We start from the raw sequence: 22,465 nt of genomic DNA on the forward strand, positions 1-22,465 counted from the left end.
GTACGCCTAAAACAAACATTGCTTCTAGAGCACAACACAGAGTACCTTGCACACGGGAAAAGGATTTAAAACGGAGCAACAGTGTCTCTTTTGGCCAGGTAAGATAACGTAAGACAGCATACATGCCTAAGACTCAGGGTGAGTCTTGGCATAGCAGGCAAATCTATACGCTATATGTTACCTGTACCAACAGGCTACACACACCCTTGTACCCTTCGAGATGCTTCCTCTATGTTCAATTAGCGTATAACACCTTCAAATCAATGAAGCTCGCCCGCAGGGGAATTCTACCAATTTATGACAGAGACAGAATTCCACCTGACATGACATGTGCTCCCGGCGGTATGCATGTTTCCTAATGGATCCTCCACTTGTTCCCAGCTATGATTAGCCTTGTAAAAGTAACCTTTTTTTCGAGGACTTACCTTGTTGCTGTTGACGACAAGAAACACCAACACGGGTACAGATGCTGAGATCGTTCCGGTAGACTACAGATGCTTCTCGGCAATGCAAAAACCGATCACCTGCAGCCAACCGGCGGCTACTTGATAGAGAAATCGAGTATCGATAACTTACTGCACTACACTAAACACTATTGTGCACACAGAGCCACAATCACACAAATACCCTCTCGCATACATACACATGTACACACGCGTGCACAGAATTCACCGCCACAATATCACACATACACACCACTACCACTACCTAGCCTCACCGCGGGTGCAGACAGCACACAAATCATCCCCAATTTCACTTCCAAACAACGCGATGCCGAACCTACTGGAGTTGGAACAGTGAAACCAAACAAAATTTTTAAAAAAATGTGCATGAAGAAACAACGTTAAATGTGTGAAGCGTTTCTACAGTGATCAAATCGCAACTCGCAAACCAATTGCCCGATCATGCCCGTTGAGGCTGCAGATGATGTTGTCCTAACAGGGGGGGAAAGTGTGGGGATTGGTAAGTGGCGGAGTGCGAGATCCAGGGCAGAATCAATCAAAATTACGGCAACCGGACGGATTCGGGCTGTCAATAAACGTCACTCTTCATTAAAGCGAACCGGGCGAAAAGATTGGCCAGTTAGGCGTACCAACAAGTTCAGTTCCCTGAAGGATCTCCAGCAGCAACAACAACGAGGACAGGTTAGCGCTAGCCGCTAGCGTCGATGAGCGATAGGAAAAATCGGTTCAATTACTTCCTAGCAACAAAAAGAGCGTTTTTCTTCGTGCAGCTTCGTTTGCAGTGATTCGATTGGTTTGATCGTCACAATCACACACACACACACACACACACGCACTCGGACTCGCATACAAAACACAAACACTGGATGTAACTCACGCAACACTTAAGGCGCCAAGACGAATTCGAAACCGCGATCACGTGTGTGTGATTGTGAAAGGGTGGAAAAAGTAACACCCCAACCAGCCACCCGGTCTGGGCTGGATATTTTGGGGGGTGATGGAGCAGAAGGAAGCAGAGAGGGAAAGAGGAGTGTGGTGTGACAAGTTGAGGAAGACCTAGAGGGCTTACGGGTCGATTGGCGCGAACAGGTCTGTGCGTACTATTGCGTGCAACGTTCGACATTAGCGCTTCAGATGGGAGATGCGGGACACTATTTGTTGTTGCTTTTAATTTTTATTTATTTCTTTTTTTTGGAAATCCCTCGCTTCGGGAAACGCTTCTGTTGTACACTGGGACTTTACTAATCCAAACTCGCTACATATCCTTAATATGTTAATGCATACCGTGCGAAAGGAAATGCGAAACCACTACTCTGCCATCGCGCGGTACGTTGATTTCGGGGGGTTTTTCACTCGACACGCGTAAGTTTTCCACAGCGAGCAAGCTTTTTTTTCTTCTGCCGCTGGTTGAGCAAAAACTTGCTGTTTTGCGCGTCGTTTCGTTTATCGCGCGGCACGAATGTATCGTGCTTATACACAATAAATAGTTACAGATCGGCGCGGTTTACAAGCACGGTGCGGTCGTGTCCGCTGTGATGAAGAGATAAATTCAAAATGAATGGTAGAATCACACCGCACCGAACGAGGAAACCGTTTCCGAAGGGAAACGTGTTTCGAGCAGCTCTCACAGAGTGCTCACGCCGAGCGCTTGCACCGCGTGGATTCGAGCAGTTTACTCTCACGCACGCTCGTGGCTCTCTCGCACGAAGGTACCATTCGGCGCGAAAAGGGTTTTGTTTGAAAAAAAATGTGGTCATTTACATATGTTAAGAAATTAAATCGTACTACAAATGCTTGAAGTTGAAAAAAATAATTGAAACAAAAAATTTTAGGTAAAAATTCAATCCCTCTTTGAAAAAGGAAATTCTCTCAATTATGCCAGTTTTTAATTCTTCCTTTTGCTGTTTATACTGATTTCAAGTGAATTAATTCCCATTACACACGATACGTCAAAGAAAGCAATGTACAAAAATAAAATTAAACATTGAACTTGATTGGCGATTGGCGCCAACATTCCAAACCGCTGAGCTGAGAGGAAGCAGCCAAACAAAATTAGCATCTGGTAATGGAACGAACGGTCAGTCTCGCGACCGATATCGTCTCATCTGCTCAAACGATCATCAAACGGGCAAACAAGATCAAGCATGCCATCGTTGCCTTTAGCCCGTTTGATGGATCAGCAGCACAACAAAACTGCAACACCCTATCACCCTCACCGGCCCCATATGACATGACACATGCTCCGAATTCGTGGAAAAATATCCACCACCTCAGCCCACCAGCAAGATCGAACTGAAGTCACCGATAGTAGAGAGGATGACGCCGCGCATCAGGCAAAGTCAAAGGCAGAGCAATATGCTGGATCACCGCATGAAATATTGTCCTACTGCTGAGAGTGTGGCGCACTTTAATCGGTGAATCATCTGTAACGTGCCGGTTCGAGAGGGTTCACGAAAAAAAAAAAACTCCACGTGCAGGCAAAGGCGTGGTAGGCAACAAGCAAAAGATATTACAAGAATGACTCACAGCAAGGAGTGCGTGTAAATGGGGGAAAATTAAAAAATAAAACGCTTAGTGTTCCAAATTTTCTCTAATACTAAAATGAGTTTTTTTTTGTCTATAAAACAGAGAAAATATTAGCTAAGGTCTTGCTCTTCTGCAGGGGTTTCCAAACAATGCAACCAATTAAGCCTGCTAGAACCGTTTTTTGTAACCTTTATTCATAAATAACGGCTTGGCTTTACTACTATTTTAAGTAAAATTATGAAGAACCGATTGATGAAAAGTGAAAGAAAAAGCTCTAAAAAGGTTAGGAAATTCAGCCACAGATTCGAACGAAACAAAAACAAATCTAAAACTACATCTTAAAATTTCAAACAAAGACTGTTTTGTCGTAGTTATTTTGACTATTGGTTGTCTTTTCCATATCCAAGAACGTTTCTAAATTATTTGTTGAAACACTCCATTCTGATGCAATACTAAATTGAAGGAATAATAGCTATGAACTTATTATGCGTTTTTTTTTATTCATTTGTATTTGTATAATCTTGCTGTCGAAGGAAATCATTTCATTTCACAATAGTTTTAAGATGGATTGTAAGAAGGAAAGAATGAATAATTGCTTCAAATATGAACTACATTATCTACTTTTTCTTTCATTAGGACAGTCAATTTTATATCAAGTGTAGATTAGCTCGAATATTATTTATCTCTTTGCTTGCACCCTGTCACAGAAAAGCTAGAAGACCCCTGCCCCACTATCAGAACGTAAACGTTTAGATGATGAAATAGTATTTTCTCCTTGCAAAAGAAACACGCAATCGTTTAATAACGCAAAAGGCACACGTTGCCTGCAGAGATAAACACGATAGCGATGAGCGCATGGACGCTACCAACCTTAATCCAATTTTTTTCTGTCTATCACGCTCCATGTTTTGAAATTACCGAATTAAAAAGGGAAAATCGGCCAGCACGTATTGTAATTAGAAAATACGATTTCCGTATTCATCGTAACATACAACAATCTTCTAAACAAATCACTTTAATCGATTCTTACCGATAATCTTATCTCACTTATTTGGATTACACTCGTACGGATGTTTTGAATAAACATTTACCTATAAAGCTCCCGTTCGTTCGAAAGCGCCCGACATGCATCATTTTAATAGTTTTGCCCCCGTGAAGGACACCGTTTAATTGGTTAACGTAGCCCGTTGTAAAACGTCAGAATAAAAACAAACAAGCAGGCCACCAACGGGAAAGCAAAGGTTCCCCCGTTCAGTCACCAACGTATTACTTGTACATCCTTTACAGCTTCTACAGGTCGCTCTTACACCAGCGCAAGACATTCCGCACTTCGTGTGCTCGGGATTATCAAAAGCCTCTTACAGTTGTGCAGTGTAATGTTTGTAACGGTGACAACAACACCCTCGATGGGACACAAACAATAATGGTGACCCGTGGAGACCTCGCTCGCTGCTCTATCAGCCATAGTCAGCCGGTTTGATTATCGTACACAGCGACCTCAGCGTAGCTCAGAGCTCCCCGCGGCTGCTGGATGCTACAAAAGGGATGCTGCAATCGGTGGTTCGCAGTTGCAACCGGCCGCGCACACTGCACAGAGTTCGATGGCTGATTACAAAACAAAAAAGGTTCAATAAAGTGTGCCCGCCGGTGACTGTTTGTCTTGTGCGGAATCGGAGACGCGTGCAGGCAATAATTGCATCGCCGTATGCGCGCTTGCACCGCTAGACAGATGCGTAATTGCAAGCGGACTTTCCTACGGGAGCTCACAGCAAAAAGGTAAATAAATAGTAAAATATCGTTCTTGTCTCATTAGCACTGGGCCGGCTGTGGTGCAAAGATTTGGGCCTTGGTTTCCCGGTTTTAGCGAGCGGGGTTTTGTTGTCCCAGGTGTCCCCGGGAAACAAAGATGCGCGAAACATGTTTGAAGAACAAACACGCTTCAAGTAGGTCGCTAATATATGACCAGCTCACTCACTGCTCACACGCCCCGAAACCGGTACGTTTTATTTTGGTAGCGAGCAGTTATTATGAAGTCCTTCCGAATAAATAAGCTCACGTGTTAACAGTAAAGTATCGTGCTCTCGGCACGGTGGGTTGCAAGCAAGCAGCCAAACGGTGTAATAATTTATCCAGATTTGCAACATTTCTTCACACGCCAGCAAGCATTATTTGTTTAACCTATCCCACGAGTCGTTGTTTCCTGCTGCATGTGGTGTGGAAATTTTGATTGATACTGGCGACGAAGGACTTCAAACGGTGTAACGATAAACAATGCCTTATGCTGCACATTTCTTGTTCCCTGGTCGGTTTGTCACTGGTGAACATATTCCACCTGACGTCTGGTACATATTTTCTACACCTACTTGAAAAACAATCCAACGGGGTGCCTTGTTTTAGGCAAATGATGGAACATAACATGGCTTATTTCACTCACAGTTCTGTATTAATAAAAAAGCGTTACATCTTTCTATGCATTTAATTTTAATTTAAAATTACCGGATTTCTGAATTCTCTGCAAAGAAAGCAATGTTAAGCTTTTATTACATTACACTGTTTTATGATTAACTCATAAAAAACCTCCATTACATGTTTGTTGAACTCAAAGAATAGTTCTGTTTAATTTAATGCATTACAAAAAGGGAAAACAAGTCATAACGACTGCTTTCAGTCACTTTAGGCACCGAACATGAGTCGAGTTGTATTCGCCTTCCACTGGCTCTCGTGGGTTGGTTGGACAAGTGAACAATAAATTTCACCCTATACAGTGCACCACAGGACAATCAACTCTGGCGAGTATTTTAAGATAAGCGAGTAATAATCATGAATTTAAGTAAATGGTTATTAAATGCTGATTAAATGGCTAGCAAAGATGTTAATAATTAATATATTCTTAATATATAGATTTTAAAAAAATTGATTGCAATATAATATTGTAGTTTTTCTGGTTCAATATACAATTTTTAGGCAGTTTTCGGTCAGTCTTTTGGATAAGAATGGCTTAATTTTAAACGTTATTGTGGGCTACAAATCCAGCAATAAAATTAAAAATCAGCAACGTTACGATGAGGATTTCTTTAGATTAAAAATAGACATGGAAAAAATCCGTCCCCTACTGTAATTATCCCCTGAACATGTAAGCTACCCGAAAGTCTACAACGGCATGCGTCTTATGATATTTTACATTTGTCTACCGGTACTGTTTTTGACCCCTTTTTCGTTCTCCATAAACCTTCTCTCTCTCTCTCCTTCTTTCTCGATGTAAAGCGATCGCCAACGATAACCAACAAGGAAACCCGTTGAGGAGGTGCTAATTTATTTATCTTACTCCTATCCAAATAACCCATAATTGCGAACCGATCGCAATCCGATCACAATCTCCACGTTCCGAACGGCAATGCCTGTAGGGACAGGACAGCAAACGAAGGCTTTCACAACGCCCACAGTACCTGTGCGGCAGTACAGAAAATTCCCCCGCGGTGGGGTGCAAATGCTTACAGTGAATCTATTTCTTTCAACCATTCCATGTGTACGCTTCAGCTCCAAACCAGTGCGGGATTGCGATTTTCTAATCGGAAACGCAGCGAAAGCCACACTGGAATGGCCCCATCTCCACAGGTCTATTAACCGAGCCGTAATGACACTGAATCACGCTAATTTCAAATTAACAATTTAATGTACACATGTACCTACACATTCTTGCGCCCAGTGCGCCGTCTCGCTAGTTAAGATGCAAAGGATATACCGGGTCGGTGCCGCTACGTATGCAACCCGCGAGCGCCTCACGATACTCCCTAGAGAGACATAATGGTGGCAATGTTTAGCGTAAACGTATCGACGAAAAACGAGCGCAATAAATAAATAACTGAATCGATGCACACACGTTTATCATTTCCATCACGTCACACAGCGCGTCTGCGGTCTCCGTAAGGGCCAGCCGAGTGTGGATTGATTATGTCCATTGTGATGGTTTGGCAGGGTGCATCATTTCACTGTCAATTTTTCGGGTTTGGATGTTGATGTTGATTCGTGGCTGGGATAATAAATACAATCATTTTGCGATCCCCCTGCTGACAGTGTCCAGACCGGTTAAACGGTCCAACTTGCATTTATTATCCTTTGCCAAATCATCAATTATGGTATGGTTGGTTGTTTTCTTGCGCACATGTCTATCGAGTTTGTGTGTTTAATTTATTAGCTGCTTTTTTGTATTTATTATTATTTTATTTCAAATAAAAAAAAGCTTTTTCTTATTCTACGTAAATTCTACACACATTTTTCCACCAGCTGGTGTCGTTTTTCATCCCCGAAACGCATGCGAACGGTAACAAACGAGTGCACATACGAGCACAATTCCATCTTCCTTAAAAGTACATCCAAGCGCCAGCGCGCTTCCTTTTATAAGGAAGCGAACCATGGCTCGCGCCACAAACCTGCAATTGCAATTGTTGCAGTGCACCACATCACCCCGTAGCTCCGATTCCAGGGCGGGTGAGCGCGTGCTATGAACCACCCATTCAAGCTGACGTGTCCGCTCTCAACGCAGCAAACCGCTGCAGACACCGCTCCAAAAAAGGCTAATCGTTTTAAAATTCAACAACTCACCTGACCGTGGAACCCTTGCTGTGGGGGAGGGGGGGGGGGGGACTCCTAGTTCTCTCCCGCTAACTCGTGCACGTGCGACACTTGCACGAATCCTTACCGAATTACAACGCATCTTGTCAGCATGCGTTCTCCGGATGCTGGATGGAAAGATTCTTGAACGAACGAACCAGAAGAAGTGGATGCAGCAAAAGAACGATCCTCACCACCTTTCCAGTGGTGGTGCAGCTGACCGTGTCGACCGAACCGGGCCGGTATGTCTGCCAGTTCCCGAATTGGGCAAAATATACAGACACTAGAGAGAAGGGGGCTATGGAGAAGGACGGAGCGGTAGTGGACCGTTGGGAGATTCACTGTAGAGACCGTTTTCTTTGGTCCAATCGGAACAATTTGCCCATTTGTGATGAAGCGCCACGGCTACAAATATGGTATCGAGACATGGCGACGGGTGTAATCTTGTGGCATTGTTTTTGTTAGCTTTAATTTCTCTCATTTCCATCAAACTAAGTCCCGAACATCCGTTGGATGTCGTGAAACATGTTGCTCATATGTTGTGTTAATTATGTTTTGTAAATGACTAATTGTGCTAGTCGTTTGGAAGGATTTTTATCTTGATTCGAACTTAAATTGTGTAGAAAACAGGAAATGCTTCGAAATAAAGTCAACTTGGATGGTGGATGATTGGTTACTGTTATATTTAACTATTTAGTTGTGGTCTATTTATGTCAAGTCAGAAATTATTAGCTGTAATGGAGCCGGCCCAACTATGGATGTATTCATGTCTAGAACGCTAGCAATGATCCAAGGACCATTCTTCAAGCGCAATTATTCAGTATTTTCTCGACAATCGTCAGAAGGGAACTCGATCAGGACTAACATCTAACAGGGCAATGATTGCTAGTATTTATAATTAACTCTGACCTCTGTACGAATAATTTGGCATTAAAATTTAGCGTTCTTTCACCCAAAAAAACCCTGTGAATGAGATCTGATCATAAAAATATGTGGTATCAGCAAGTCTCGTTTAGGGGCGGCCCGGTGGAGCAGGCGATAGATTCGACGGTCTCCATACGGCAGGGTCTGGACTCAATTCCCATCCGGACCATTCCCCCGTAGTGAGGACTGACTTTCCAAATACGTAGTATCAGACAGTCTAGCAAGCCATTCGATGGCTGACGTGTCCTTAAAAGGGTCGTTAAGCCAAGAAGAAGAATTGTGTGATTGTACGATCAAAAAGGAAGAAGAAATAGGTGACCAGTAGTACTAGGATTATTACATTTCTTTGACCCTCACCCTCATCCTCACGAAAGACTGTTTGGTACTCAAAATAGAATATCCTAATTTGACCAATATATTTTGAAGTCAATTCAAACGATTACTTACTACACTTATAAAATTTCTAATATAATCTCATATGACATACGAAATATTCAACAAACGATGGGCGTACAGTTAAAAATGCTTAAAAAATTACATTTTGACCTACTCTACAGTCAATAGCAATTTTATAAAAAAATATTTATCAGCAAAATATTTAAAAAAAACACACACTTACCACTAAACACGATGACAGTGATGACATTAGACGGTTGATCTTCACGTTGATCATTCACCGTCCATTGATCCATCATCAGGGTGATGCAGACGCTTCAGTGCCAATCGTTTGAAACATCTTTACCATTACCACAGCACCAATCGAACAACACAGCAACATGCCACGATGTAAAAACCGGGTAACAAAATCACTCAGTAATGTCCACCTTGCGGTAACGCTGCTCCACACTCCAATTCCTGTACCATTCTGGAGAAGAGGGTCAATCTGGTCAGGCGAGAAAAGTCGAAGGAATTCCGGCTACGAACCACCGTGCGCAGTTCTTCGATCTTCATCGGTGTCACATTAGCAAGCTGAGCACGCGCCACAGCCGATATCCCCGAGGACCCGGTGACAGATGGAATAAACGGGCCAGGCAGGAGCACACTACACTTTGATCAGAATGTAACGCCAGAGACGGGTGGAGCACGAGTGAACAGCTGAAACAAGCACCATCTCGGGAGAAATTCGATGCGAAGCGAGATAGGGAGAGCGATAGTTGGAGCTCGATCGCCAACAGTACAGCATCAGTACGGCAGCATCTTGCCCGCACACGAGAGACGTTCCAGTTTTGTGGAGCGCTGAGTTATAGGTTTTGTTTGCTCGCCGATCAGTGTGTTTGTTTTTTGTTCCACTCGTTGGAGTCTTCCACGTGCCAAAAGTTTGAGGATATCAGAACCTTTGTTTTTATTTGTGGATCTTTGCAGAGCGAAGACGATACATCTTCTACGATTGGTAGAATCCTTCGAAAAAATGCACATCACACAAACACAAGAACGAGGCACGCTTGATCACGATCGCCTAACCATCTGCTACCGCGGCTACTGTCATCTGTGCGTTCAACCACCACCACCAAATACACTGCCACTGGTTGCTGCGCTTCATACTTCCTCCCGGAGTTGAGATTGACCGACGTGCTGGATGCTGCGTTTCGCTACTGCCGATGAACACCAACACACCGTACCGTATGACTTCTTCGGGATGGGACGCATCCATCCGTCCGGCTGCTGTCATTTGATCGGCTTCGCCTCCCATTGCCCGTTCGCCAACCACTTGATGCCATGCGTTACCATGGCAATCGTTTGACAGCAAGCAACAGGCACGCTTGATCAATGTGCACATTTTCAATTGCGACATTCCGCCCGCTTCCTTCACGCGTGCTGCCTCTGGCGCAAACAACCAGGCCGGTGAGCACTTGGATGCTGTCGCTTCCACTGCACTTCCCAACCCACTCCGCGACGAAGTTTGCACAAGGAAGCGGACAGATGAACGCTTTCGAAACATGATTTATAGTGTTTGAGGTTTGTCTCCCCGTTTTTTTTTTTTCTTCGCATCCGTTGGATTGCTGTTCTTGCATCCATCACCCGATCAATTTGCTGCAACCCATCCGTCCGTTCGTTTCCTTTCCCCGGCCGGGAAGGCACGAGCGCGCTTGTGTATGTGTTTGTTGATTTTGCACATGATGCAGCAGATTGCAGTTTCGCCACGTTTTACGAACGTTTGATGAATCCTAATTTTTACCTATTCCCCCGCTCCTGCATCCTCTCATAATAGTACCAAACTCCTCTGAACCAGCGGATCGTGTTTAGTTGTCCTTATTAAGTCCTAAAGGGCACATGATTCACATTCACAAACATATAATTAAGATGGTTCAAAAAAAAAAAGCTATTCAACTCATTGCTTTGTTTTTGTGGATCTAAAACTACTAAACAATAACTCCCCTAACCGAGCTAGTAATTTAATACGATATCATTCTAGCTAAATCGAGCAGTACATCTTGGCATATGTAAATGTGATAAAAGAAATCCCCCAATAGTGCAGAGGGAGCACATGAATAATGCGAATTGATGCGTTGTGGGCATTCCCACTGAGCTTGAACTTGGCATGAGTACGTGCATGATGGGTCAGGGTAGAACAGTTTGGCAGAGATTCAACTAGTATTCTTCGTTCGGGATTGCTTTATCTGCATACGATGACGTCCATCGAAAACATCTTCATTTCCAATTTGTATGTACGTTTTTTTTTTCTATTTTCATGTGTATTTAAGGTCGTAAGGATCATCTTTTGGACACAGCAATCACAACTGAAACAAAGGAAACGAAAATTAAAACTAGTCATTTTTTTGTGGTTGGTTTGTAAACAATAACTCTGATATGGAAGCTTGCACAGGAAGTTCCAATCGTAAGATCAGCCTGGGACTCACATGCGAACTACTGCGAAGATGAAAAATAGCCCTAGATTTCACACCGACCCTTTGAAGGTATATCATAACCCTTATACCAACAATAAAGTCTCATAAAACCATATAAATAAAACTTTATGAAGATTTTTTCCACCGTGAAAAAGAAACTCTATAAATATTTAGGGCGTATTGTGGTATTCTGAAAGGTGTGAATTAGTGTTTGCCTCCGGTGGAAGGGCAGTTTAAAGTGGCTTACAAACAAAGGGCTCCGGTTGCCACCCGGTTCTTAGCGCTAGTTATGAGCATTATAAACTTCTCCGCTATAGCTGACTAGCTTCAAGGCCACATTGGAGGTTGATTCCTTTCTTGCTTTTTTTTATTTCTTTTTTTTCTTCTGACCCACAATATAACCTTGAAACGTATCGAAAGAATATTCAACTCTCGTTTTTGATGCGTTTTTTTTTTCTATATCCGATTAGGGCATCACGGCCACGTACCAAGAAGCATCTCGTGAATAGTCTATTTTATCTGCTAAGTTACGGCTCTCCAGTATGCGTGTTATTGTCACGTCTCCTGTCGTTGGAAAGTAGCTCCTTTCTATTCACAGGGACTCGTAACTTTTTCCGTGATCATCGTGAACAGCACAAACGTGGCCATGGTAATGGTGTTCAATCTATTTCTTCTCTCCCTGCAGCTACAGCAACATTTGCTTGCTCCCCATCTTAGACCGCGTGGATGCATGGTACCACGTTGAATTAGCAGACGAAAAAAAAGCAAACAAAAGTTCTTTTTGCCGTCTTTCCGGCGAACGCGGCGAAGGCTGAGAGTGCAGCTGCACACTCTCAACACGAGCAAGTCAAGTGCGCGTCGTGCTCCAGTTGTCGGATTGACGTTATTTAGTGTCGCTTGAACTGGTTCCAGTTTGCAGCGCACAACGATGGAGAAGAATAAATGGCACACCATTTGGGTGTGAAAAATGCCATTGAATTTAGTGTCTGTTTGACAACTTATTCTCATCCGTAAGAGGAAGAGGTAAGTGGGAAATCAAATGTCCACCCCCTACCAACGACAAGTAGTGGTTCATTACCATCCGAACGATAGCCAATATAAACATTACGGTCCACCGGCCAACCCCTTGAAGGTTATCGGTCATTTTTTTTCCAGCAGCAGTCGCTTCAACCCGATCATATGTGTAGATTACATCTCAATACAGAATACGCTTCTGTTACACACATTCCATTCCGGCATGGTACAGCGATGATTAGATAAGCGATGTTGCAAAAATAAATCCACTTTTGTAGCTGAAACAAACCTGGAGACACATATATAAACCATCTGAACCTGGGGTCGCACGTCAGTGCCATTGCGTGTGGCCGCATTAAGGACGGATAGATCGGAAACCGTTTAAGCCTACACACTGTCTCCCGTCGGGCTCGTACATCTATCTGGACATGAGTGGCGGTGTCTGAGGACTTTTTTTTTACTCCTCCATCTGGGCCGTCCGTCTTGCGCTTTTGTGCACCGTCACCGTCAATTCGCCGTGGCTCCGTGGCTGTAGGCGGTCTGCATGAGCAAAAATCAAAGTGACCTGCCACTGCCAGAAGTCAGCCAGCCAGCGGGGAGTCGCTGGTTATCTTGTACTGGGGGTTCTGACTGCTTACACGACTGTCGAAGGGTTGCATGAAGGTGTCTCTTGTCTTTGCTCGCTTCTGTCGGTCACGCGGAATAGAAATGAACGGTGGGATGCAAATAAGAGTTTTTCATCGATTTTTAAATATAAATAACTTTTTAAACAATTCTTTAACATCTTTATAGAGCCTTTAATCATGTCAATTTGTACCATAATATAAAAAATTATCTTTCCTCCAATTATCCATTTAGAAAAAACTCCAATTATGACATGTTCCAGTTAGCGTTACAGTGTGCCGGCACGAATTCGTCCTCCATACGTTGAATTATGAGCTTATATGTCTCAACCTCCATTCCTCCATCGCTCGCGGCAGCTGCAGTACACAGGTATACAATCAACATGGAGATCACGAGCCACACAGTTCGAGACAACCCCGCCGGACCCGTACGACAACGGGGGCGGTCCAAGAAAATATCAATTAAATAAAAGGAAAAATTATGAACACAATAAATTAGATATTCTCACATCGATTATACATTCAAATGTCAATTAAATGCAATTACGCGACGAGACGTATTCATGTTATCTGCCAATGTATGCTCAGCCCGTTGATCAGGAGCCAGGTAGCCCAATACGGCCTAAACGCAACCTTCGCTTTTCCCCTTGCTCTAACACCGAAGAATCCTGTTGTGTCGAGGCGAACGGGGAACGTGAGAGCTCCCACCGTGGTGTTGACCAAAGTGCATACACGAACAGCGCCGAGTGCAAAGATGCAAAGCGTGCCGCACCCCGTATGCCTGCTGTCACAGCAGCGTAGGGCCGCCGCTTTTTTTTTTTTTGCTGCCCAACCAACTTGGGCACGTTTTGGTCGGATGAACCGATCATCTAATAATGGGCTGAAGATGAATTTGAATGTACAGCCGCACCTGCACACACACAAACAGGCATACAAACAGCCGCGGATATGGAGAAAAATTGCTTGTGCATTGTGCCGCGGTGCAGTATGTGCACCGAACACGATCGATCACGAACTGGTGTGGAGAGTGCAAGATCGACTAAATGTCACCGTCACTGCATGCCATGAGGACATCATGGAACGCTACACAATGGCGACGCTGATCATCATCGTCTTTCCGTACCGGCTCGTTAAAATTGGCCAACAAACGGGCGAATAATGTTGGCGGGATAATCTGTGACACTGTTGGTGATAATTTTTAATTGAACTGCCATTATGATTCGCTGCGGGCAAATTGGAAGATGGCTGTCGTGGTATTATGTTGATGTAAGAAGTTGCGTATGATTTAATGCTTTTCGTTCCTCTATACAAGTAATATTACCAAATAAATGAAGTCTGTTTCTGTCTCCTTGAGAGGGCCTCTCTATTCTCCGAAAAATCTCATTTAGTTTTGTCTTAAGGAACCACTAAATTTACAAAATACTAACAAAACATACAAACAAAACTTCTAGTCCTAATGCTTATATAAATCTATGGGATCTTCACAAAAACAATCAAGCAAAGACTATAAGCCATGCGTCTTCTAATCTAAAACTAAATAGTGTGCATAGGTTTCCTTATTCTTCTTGGCTTAACGACTTTCTAAGTTCAGGCCGGCCATCAAATGGCTTTCTAGACTGCCGATACTACGTAGTTGGATGGTCAGTCCTCACTACGGGGGAACGGTACGGATGGGATTTGAATCCAGGTCCTGCCCTTTGAAGACCGGCGTCGCTGTCGCCTACACCACCAGGCCGCCCCAGTGTTTATTTGTTGCCGATTGTTGGCCTACATTAAGCTAAGATAAAGAAGCTTTGACTGAATTCGAAGAAATTCCAATACTAGTTTAAGCAGATAAACCCACCACAGCCTCGTAATCTCGATCGTTCAGACATTATTATGTACGGACGACTCTTGACATCATTCCTTCAAGTCTCTCATATGCAACAGATATGTTACTAAAGTCTTCACTAATGTTCAACACTTACAATCTTTGCTTTTGTAAAATAAACTAAATAAATCTTCCAAAATTATCAAATCTCTAGAAAAACTCCTATTTTGTTAGCTGTAAAAGAAGTTTTAGAGCCCCATATCTCTCTGAATTCTCTGCGCAATGATGGATGTTTAATTATTTTATATTATTACGGCTTACCGCCGTATTGCCATCAGCCGTAGTGGCAATGATGGATTACTATACACAAATTAAAGTGATCAGAGTCGAAGACCAAGAGTATCAAAACTAGCAAATTTTTTCTAACAATGTTTTAAGCGATCCATATTATAAGAATTATGCTGAAAGGATCAAAAACGATTCTCTCTGATGTACTACAGACCCTTAGGAATGAGTACAAACGCCCAGTGAACTGGTCCAACGAGTGGTCATAAACAAACCTAGAACAGGTTCCTCAGAAATCGTTAATAAGGCAAGTTTTCAAGGATATTGCTATGCATCAGCAAAGACACATATCCTTGAACAATTACAATAACAACCAAATGAACATACTTCAAAAAACATTCCTACGTATGTAACAAAATTGAAAGTGAGTACAAATATCGAGCAGGTGTAATTTGGTGTAACCGTCATTGATTATGCAATTTATGCATTTTTCTCTTCCCCCTCCTGTTCAGCTATTCATTATCATTTTATACATGAAATCCATTTAACCTTCCGACACTTATTGCTACTCACTTTACATCCCGCCACACTGTCGTACGGTGAGCAGTGTAATCACTCAATCGTCCAGCGCTTGATTACCACACGCGGCTGAACCGTTTCAATTATTCAAGCACATAATTCAAGCTTGCAATAACCTTGCCCGTGTGTGTCTAATGCTTCAGCAGTACAAAACCTTCGTTCGATGTACATGAAACCATTCCGTCATAATGGAGTATCATAGCAAATTGCGCTCAAAGACCACTGTTAGAACCCGCAGCCGTCGCGTACTGACGACACCGACCAGAGGTGTAAACGAAATTTTAATCATTCTGCTCAATGAAACCGTGTTGTTTACGTTACTTGCCATGGTTTACCCATCATACTGGCGCAAAAACATTGGTTTTTATTTTCTAACCTTACCGTTTTACCTGTGGCCGGCCTCATCAACGTTCCAGCCGGCAGGTTTTTCGTGCTACCAACTTCAACCACTCGATTGCCACTCCATTAATTATCCCATCCCGTACTCGCTCGCAACCTCATTGTGGCAAAAAAAAAACCCTTTAGCTAGCTGCGCGCTCTGCCGGTGGACCCGGCGGTTAAAGAACAAAAGCGAAACAAAACCAATTTATGTTGACCACGTGAGTGTCATATCAATCCAAAGCGGGCGGATTTTGTGCCCAGCAAAGGCCACAAATCGCAACACGTTCCGCCTGTCGACGGGGCAGCAAATCAAACACTCCGTACCGAGTGGCCCCAGGAAAAAGGGGGGGTGGAAATCAAGAGGAGGCGAGGTAAGGGAATCATTTTTATGCTCCGCATTCTTCCCGTACTGGCGGTACTGGGCCGAAGGATGTTTTTCTCTTTTTTTTTTGTAGGTTTCTGTGTAATAGCATATGGCCTCGTGTACGTATGATTGGTGGCGCGAGCAGTTGGGAATAATTTATTTCATGCGCAGTAAATGTGATTGATTTAAATATGAAGATGTATACTAAACTCGTGGCTACTATAAAAGGAGGGAGAGGGTGGAGAAAGAACAAAAAAATCAAACCCTCACATCAAATACTGCCCGCTTTGTGGTTTTGTTGGAAGGGAAATGTTCGTACGGAATTATAATTTAACCGAATTTAAAAAAAAAAACCCAACCCGTATGCAGATGAACAGAAGCGGGTTCGAACGGTTGCAGTGGCACCGGCGGAATTAAGCATATTTAGTATGCTGATCAGTCGATCGATTATTAATCCAATATTAAATTAGAGTCGCACGCTTTCACAATCAAGCTGCTGAGTGGGAAGCAAGGAAAAACGAATGAAATATGGAAGAGAAACTGCAAGTACGGCGGGAGGCACTAAGGGTATTTAGAAACTGTGAAATTATTTGAAAATTGTGAACGAGTTTTTCAAATGTTTAATTTTTATATTCGTAAGACAATGTGTTTATCAATTAAGTTAAATTTAAAAGCAATGGATTTACATAATTCCAACATTTTTATTAGTGTTGGAAACAGATGGGCTGGTGGCCCAACCGTTCAGGATGGATCCGGAGAGGCTTCATGAATAATTATGGATCGGATGATTGTTAGGATTTGGATCATACACCCACCTTCCTTTTCCTTTCTTTTTTAATGATTTTTTTTCCTTTCCAGTTGATTTTCTTAATACATTTCTCATTCAATTCATTCAATTCATTTCTAAATACAATTCTAAATCTTCTACTATTGGCACTGTTTTCTCATTTGCTAGTATTTGTTCAATATTTTATTGCTTCTTTAATAACTTCTTTTTCCCCTCTTTATTATTTTTCTTTGTTATTTTTCTTGTTTCTTAGTTTTTTTAATAATGTAATAATTAGTTAATCAATTTATTAATTAATTAATACTAATTAACAGCTCTTTTGTAATACACAATTCGCACAATTCATCCTAATTTCCATTCTCTATGTTGTAATATTAAAATTGCCCTACCATTCACCTTAATTCCTATAAATCATACCCTTGATTAAGCCACTTTAATTGCAATAACTAGCAGTACAACCAGTTTCCGAAAGCTGCCCCATTTTCATTGCTTAATTTGCACACAATCGTAAAAATTAAATTAACGTTATAAATATGTAACACACTCCCCACCGCATCTTGTCCCCAGGAACCAATCACACACACACGCACGCAAAACAAAATACGCTTAAAAGGTAAGCACAGCGTTAGATAAGGCTTCAATGATACTTTGAATATGTATTACCAATTAGTTTTATGATGCACTGAATCGAACTACCCCGAGCTATCGGTGAGATAGTTGTAGATGGAAATGTACTGCGCCCCGTGAGCAAGGGGAACAGTTCAACATCATTTCAAGCGATTGATTTACGGCCCAGTGCACCATTTGGACGGTGCAATTTCCGGTGTCCCACCCAAACCGCACCTCACCACCCGGATGCCATCTTGCCCAAGCCTTCACGTCTTCGAATGTGTCTTTTTAATTAAATGTTCCCGTTTTGCATACACTGCTCGTGCTCCGGGTGAGAGAGAGAGAGAGCGAGGGAGCAAAAACTGTCGTAAAATGCCTAAGCACGGATAAACAACACGCTTGATGCACTTCCACGCGAATGCGCACCGCTACAAGACTGGCATCGTTATCCAAGGGACGTGCATTCGAAGCGACATTCAAAACAAGTGGTTTCAAACGGGTAAAAGGGAGTTATGAGTTATGATCTGATCTGGAAATTTTACATTCTACTACCAGGCTGCGAACAAGTAATTGGATGGGTTGTGGACGCGAATTGTTTACAGCCGAACAATCGGAACACTGGCGCACACTCGGCCCATTAGTGTAGCATGTTCTAGAGGGGGCTTGCTTACGCTTTTAAAATTCTCCCCGTCGGCCACACGCGACATTGTAGAGAGCTCGTATGTTTCCCAAACGTGTCTCAGGTTAGCAAAAAAAAAAAAATCAGCTACTGCATAACGGTCATCGGAAACCAAAAATCTTCATTCTGCTACAATTTCCTTATCGAGTACAATCAAAGAAACTGTCTGAAGGTGCGAATTTATCAACTGTTTCATCGGGAAGGTGTTTGGGATTTTTTGTTGCCGCCGGTCCATTCACGGTTGATTACGGATGGCATGCGGATGACGGCATGGTTCTGGCATTTCGGTAACGGTTCGCTTATCATGCCGGTTAAAATTAATATTGTGAAGTGCTCGATTTCGCTGTGTGTGCTGCGGCGAATCAGTTTTTTTGTTTGTTTTGTTTTACTGTGAAACAGCGATTGATAAGACATTCCCGGCCCAATAAAGCGGGGCAGTTATGTCATTAGACAAAGTGTCATTAATTAGAAGTCTAGGCGTGGAATTTCCTCGGTCGTCAAAGGAACTCCGATGCAATTTAAATACGTCAATTGAACCTTTATTTACATTTACCTTATGAATATTGCTTGCATAAAAATGTGAGAAAAATAAAATTTGATCCAAACACCTCATTCAGTGAGCTTGCAACCTTCGATGCTATCAATGTCTCGCAACAAGAAAACAAAACAAAAAACCACAATAAACACCCGCACCCGGGATTAAGATAAGCCTAAATAAGGATATGATTTTGATTAAACGCTCCAAGACCTTCACCCCCATCGGAATGTCTCCTTCTGAAACATTTCGTAACCAGCACCTCCCACCGGCAGGCTAGCCTTTTTTTTCGCCAGCCAGGTTGACGACATCAGTCTGGTATTTTGGAAGACAAACAGTTGCGACAGTAGCCTCAGGTCAGGATCGATATCACTCAACCAGAAGTGCTGTGCACCTTGCTACTTTGAACAGTTCCGACCGACTTCCACCGCTTTTGATAAGGAACTACACCAGCTCTCTCTCAACACCCTACCCCCCCCCCCCCCAACCATTCAAGAAGGGCTTCTTTAATTAGCGCTTGTATCGGTTTTTGCTGGTGATGGAATTTGTTTTCTCGGAATGAATTTTACCTTTCCCAGCAACACCACTGCTTGGAATGTGACAGTAATAGCTTGTTTTACAACAAACACCTGTCCCCGGCATTTACGGGTGTTGTTACGGCACAATGCAGCCCCCGGTCGAAACGTGGCAATAATTTGCAATGATAAATCAGTTTTTATTCACTTTTCCAGGTGAATGGACGATGTTTTATTAGCGTATTACATGGCCATTGATAAGAAAGCGTCCGTTTTTTTGCTGGGCGTTCGGTTCAAATCGATGGTGAAATGGGAGAACTCGGTCGTGGCCCGAGAGGGAGACGGGTTTTTCCATGCCAATCGATCAATAATGAATTGTAGAAGTTGCGGCTATTGGGAAAGTACCAAAGAAATAGAAACAAATCGGCAAACAATTTGTTGGGAACAAATAGAAAATTGTTTTTTAATTTTTTTGATACCAAAAACGAGAATCCATTTTATAAACATTTTTTGGTTAATTAGAAATGTCATCAACTCTGTAAGTTTCTGCGAAAGATAAGGAAAAAGAAGCTTATTAGAAGCTGTTTAAAATTTCCCGAAACATGGAGGCCGCGCAATTTAATATTAACAGCCAATTGAAGCACCATTTATTTGCTAGCACAAAATTAATTACCAACGCGAAGTAAGTACAATACAAGTACGAATATTGTTTGCTTAAAAAGCGACTTATTAAAGAGTTTACAGGACTAGTGAATTCCTCGAAATAATCTCTCCACTAATTCTGTCAAATATATCAATTTTTTTACAAGAGTAAAAAATTAAATAATAGCAAATTCAACCTTGTCCACATTTCTTACGATTTCCCGATTGCATAAGATTACACCGTGAACATACAGCCCAAAAGGAAAATCATGACCTTGAAGGAATGTGCTTTGTCGAGGGAAAATACCACCTCAGATAAACCAGTGCGATCGTTGGCAAAGTGTATGTGTGTGTGTGTTGTGCGTTTTTGCATCTAACATAAATCAGAGTAATGTAAGCCAGGACGTTTCAGGACAATACCTACTTTAACGCTTGTCAACAGATTTCTGCCCTTTATCCGCGTCGAAAGATGAGGACTTATTTTATTGAATATTGCTAGAGGATTGCTATACAGGATTGACTTTCAAGTGCAATGCCGCATTCAAACAATTCTCTTTCAAGCTCCCCTTTACTTCATATCTCCGACCAGAATCGAAACCGGTGGAATCTCTGTGACGTGCTTCCCGATCGCTCCGGTGTCTGATTAGATAGCGCAACAGTCCAAAACTCGTGACTTGGACGATTGAGTCTGTGACGAAAGCCACCCACTGTGCAGATTGGAGCTGGTGCAGGTGGGAGAGATGGCAATAATGATAGCAGGATGGTGAATAGTTTTCCTCTTGGTCATTCAATGTTTTGCTTGATTGAACCCTTTGTCGCGGCCCGATAAGCTGTCGTCTATTTTCCTCCAGAATAACAACAGCTGATAGAGCAGAATAGGATTTTGTTGATACTTTTTTGCGCAATGTTATGTACCTTGTGCATGGTATGTGAGTCAAGGTTGTTTTCCCTTGGTTCTCCCTGTAACGAAACTTGTCGATTCTTGTTCCTGCCTTTTGGTGATTACAGCGTGTTGATTACGTTTGTGCAATGCACCAGCGTTGGTTAGGTTATCGAGACGTGATATACTTAATCTAAACGTATCTGATTGCTTAACTGTCCCCATAAACCGTCTTGAGCAGAGTAAAATAGGAAGTAAACCAGGAAACCTTCAAAATCTAATACATTTAGTTACCACATAGCTTATGGATTACAGGACATCAGTAGTTCAGGCAAGAAGTACATTACAAACATTATGAAATTTGCCACTCATGGTCTGAAAAAAATAGTAAACAAACGCACAAACAATAAAACCTTTGGTAACACGTAATACACGAAACAAATATCTGATTCACTAATCGTTTTCCGATAAGAACTTCACTAGAAATACGTTATTATTCCGGCCGGACATATATTGCATCACTGCTGCATGTCCAAAAGCACGTGCATAAGCAACATCCGGTAAGCGCCAACATAACGCCAGCATGAATAAACACGGACGACCTCCCCACACCCATTGGCCCACTCCCGTTTTCGACCCCTCTACCAACATTCGGGGCAAGTAATTTTCCGATAAGATAAGGCTGAGCTGTGTCGTGCGCCAGCCGCGTCGTGCAAAATTTGCTTGCGATATTGCACGTGCTACGATTAGATCGGTGCACGTCGTATCTTCTGCTGACTAAAATAAAGGGTACGGCTCCAGCCGGCTCCACCGACAAACTGGTATGTTCCTGAGAATTCACGTACAATCATGGCGCTTGGAATGTTGACGTGTATTTAGACGGTTATTGATAATATGTATCGATCGAGGGGGGAGAGTCGGTAAGCCAGGTGAAACATGAAATGCTATTCTAAAAAAGCAAAATGACTCACCGTGATCGTAAAACGCCTGGATGCAGATAATGGTGATGCCCATGATGTTGGTGTTTTTGAGCATTTCTTCAAAGGTAAGATGCACCCGGTAATCCACTTCCGATGGTCTACCAGTCTCGAAGTTTGATACTGCTTTGATACATCCAAGTGCTTTGCTTTACTCTCTTCTTTTAAAACAGACTTTCTGGTATTGATTTTTCCCGCATGATAGTTCGAAGCAGTTCGTTCAATTGTATCCATAGTTCATAAATTCCATTGATAATTAATAGACATGAATGCTTCCCAACAGATTGATTTTTTGCACCGTCATACAAAAAAATCGTTAATACAGTTACCTTTAATTAGATGTCTCGATCAAGGATCGATGTTCTAAATAAACAGTAAAATTTTAATGAGTTGTGAGGAAGCATACAACTTACG

General features: G+C 42.5%; 2 protein-coding genes across 2 annotated transcripts in view; one reads left to right on the top strand and one right to left on the bottom strand.

Moving 5' to 3' along the window:
- Positions 1–9,185, bottom strand: part of LOC126561718 (BMP-binding endothelial regulator protein) — a 70,102-nt gene extending 60,917 nt beyond the window's left edge. The window contains exon 1 of the mRNA XM_050218025.1: positions 9,145–9,185. The gene's annotated coding sequence lies outside the window, so the exon portion shown is untranslated. The remainder of the gene's footprint in view (positions 1–9,144) is intronic.
- Positions 1–22,465, top strand: part of LOC126562107 (slit homolog 1 protein) — a 335,492-nt gene that overhangs the window by 311,345 nt on the left and 1,682 nt on the right. The window lies entirely within an intron of this gene.

This window comes from Anopheles maculipalpis, chromosome 3RL, assembly GCF_943734695.1.
Source record: "Anopheles maculipalpis chromosome 3RL, idAnoMacuDA_375_x, whole genome shotgun sequence".
Classification (NCBI taxonomy): Eukaryota; Metazoa; Arthropoda; class Insecta; order Diptera; family Culicidae; genus Anopheles; species Anopheles maculipalpis.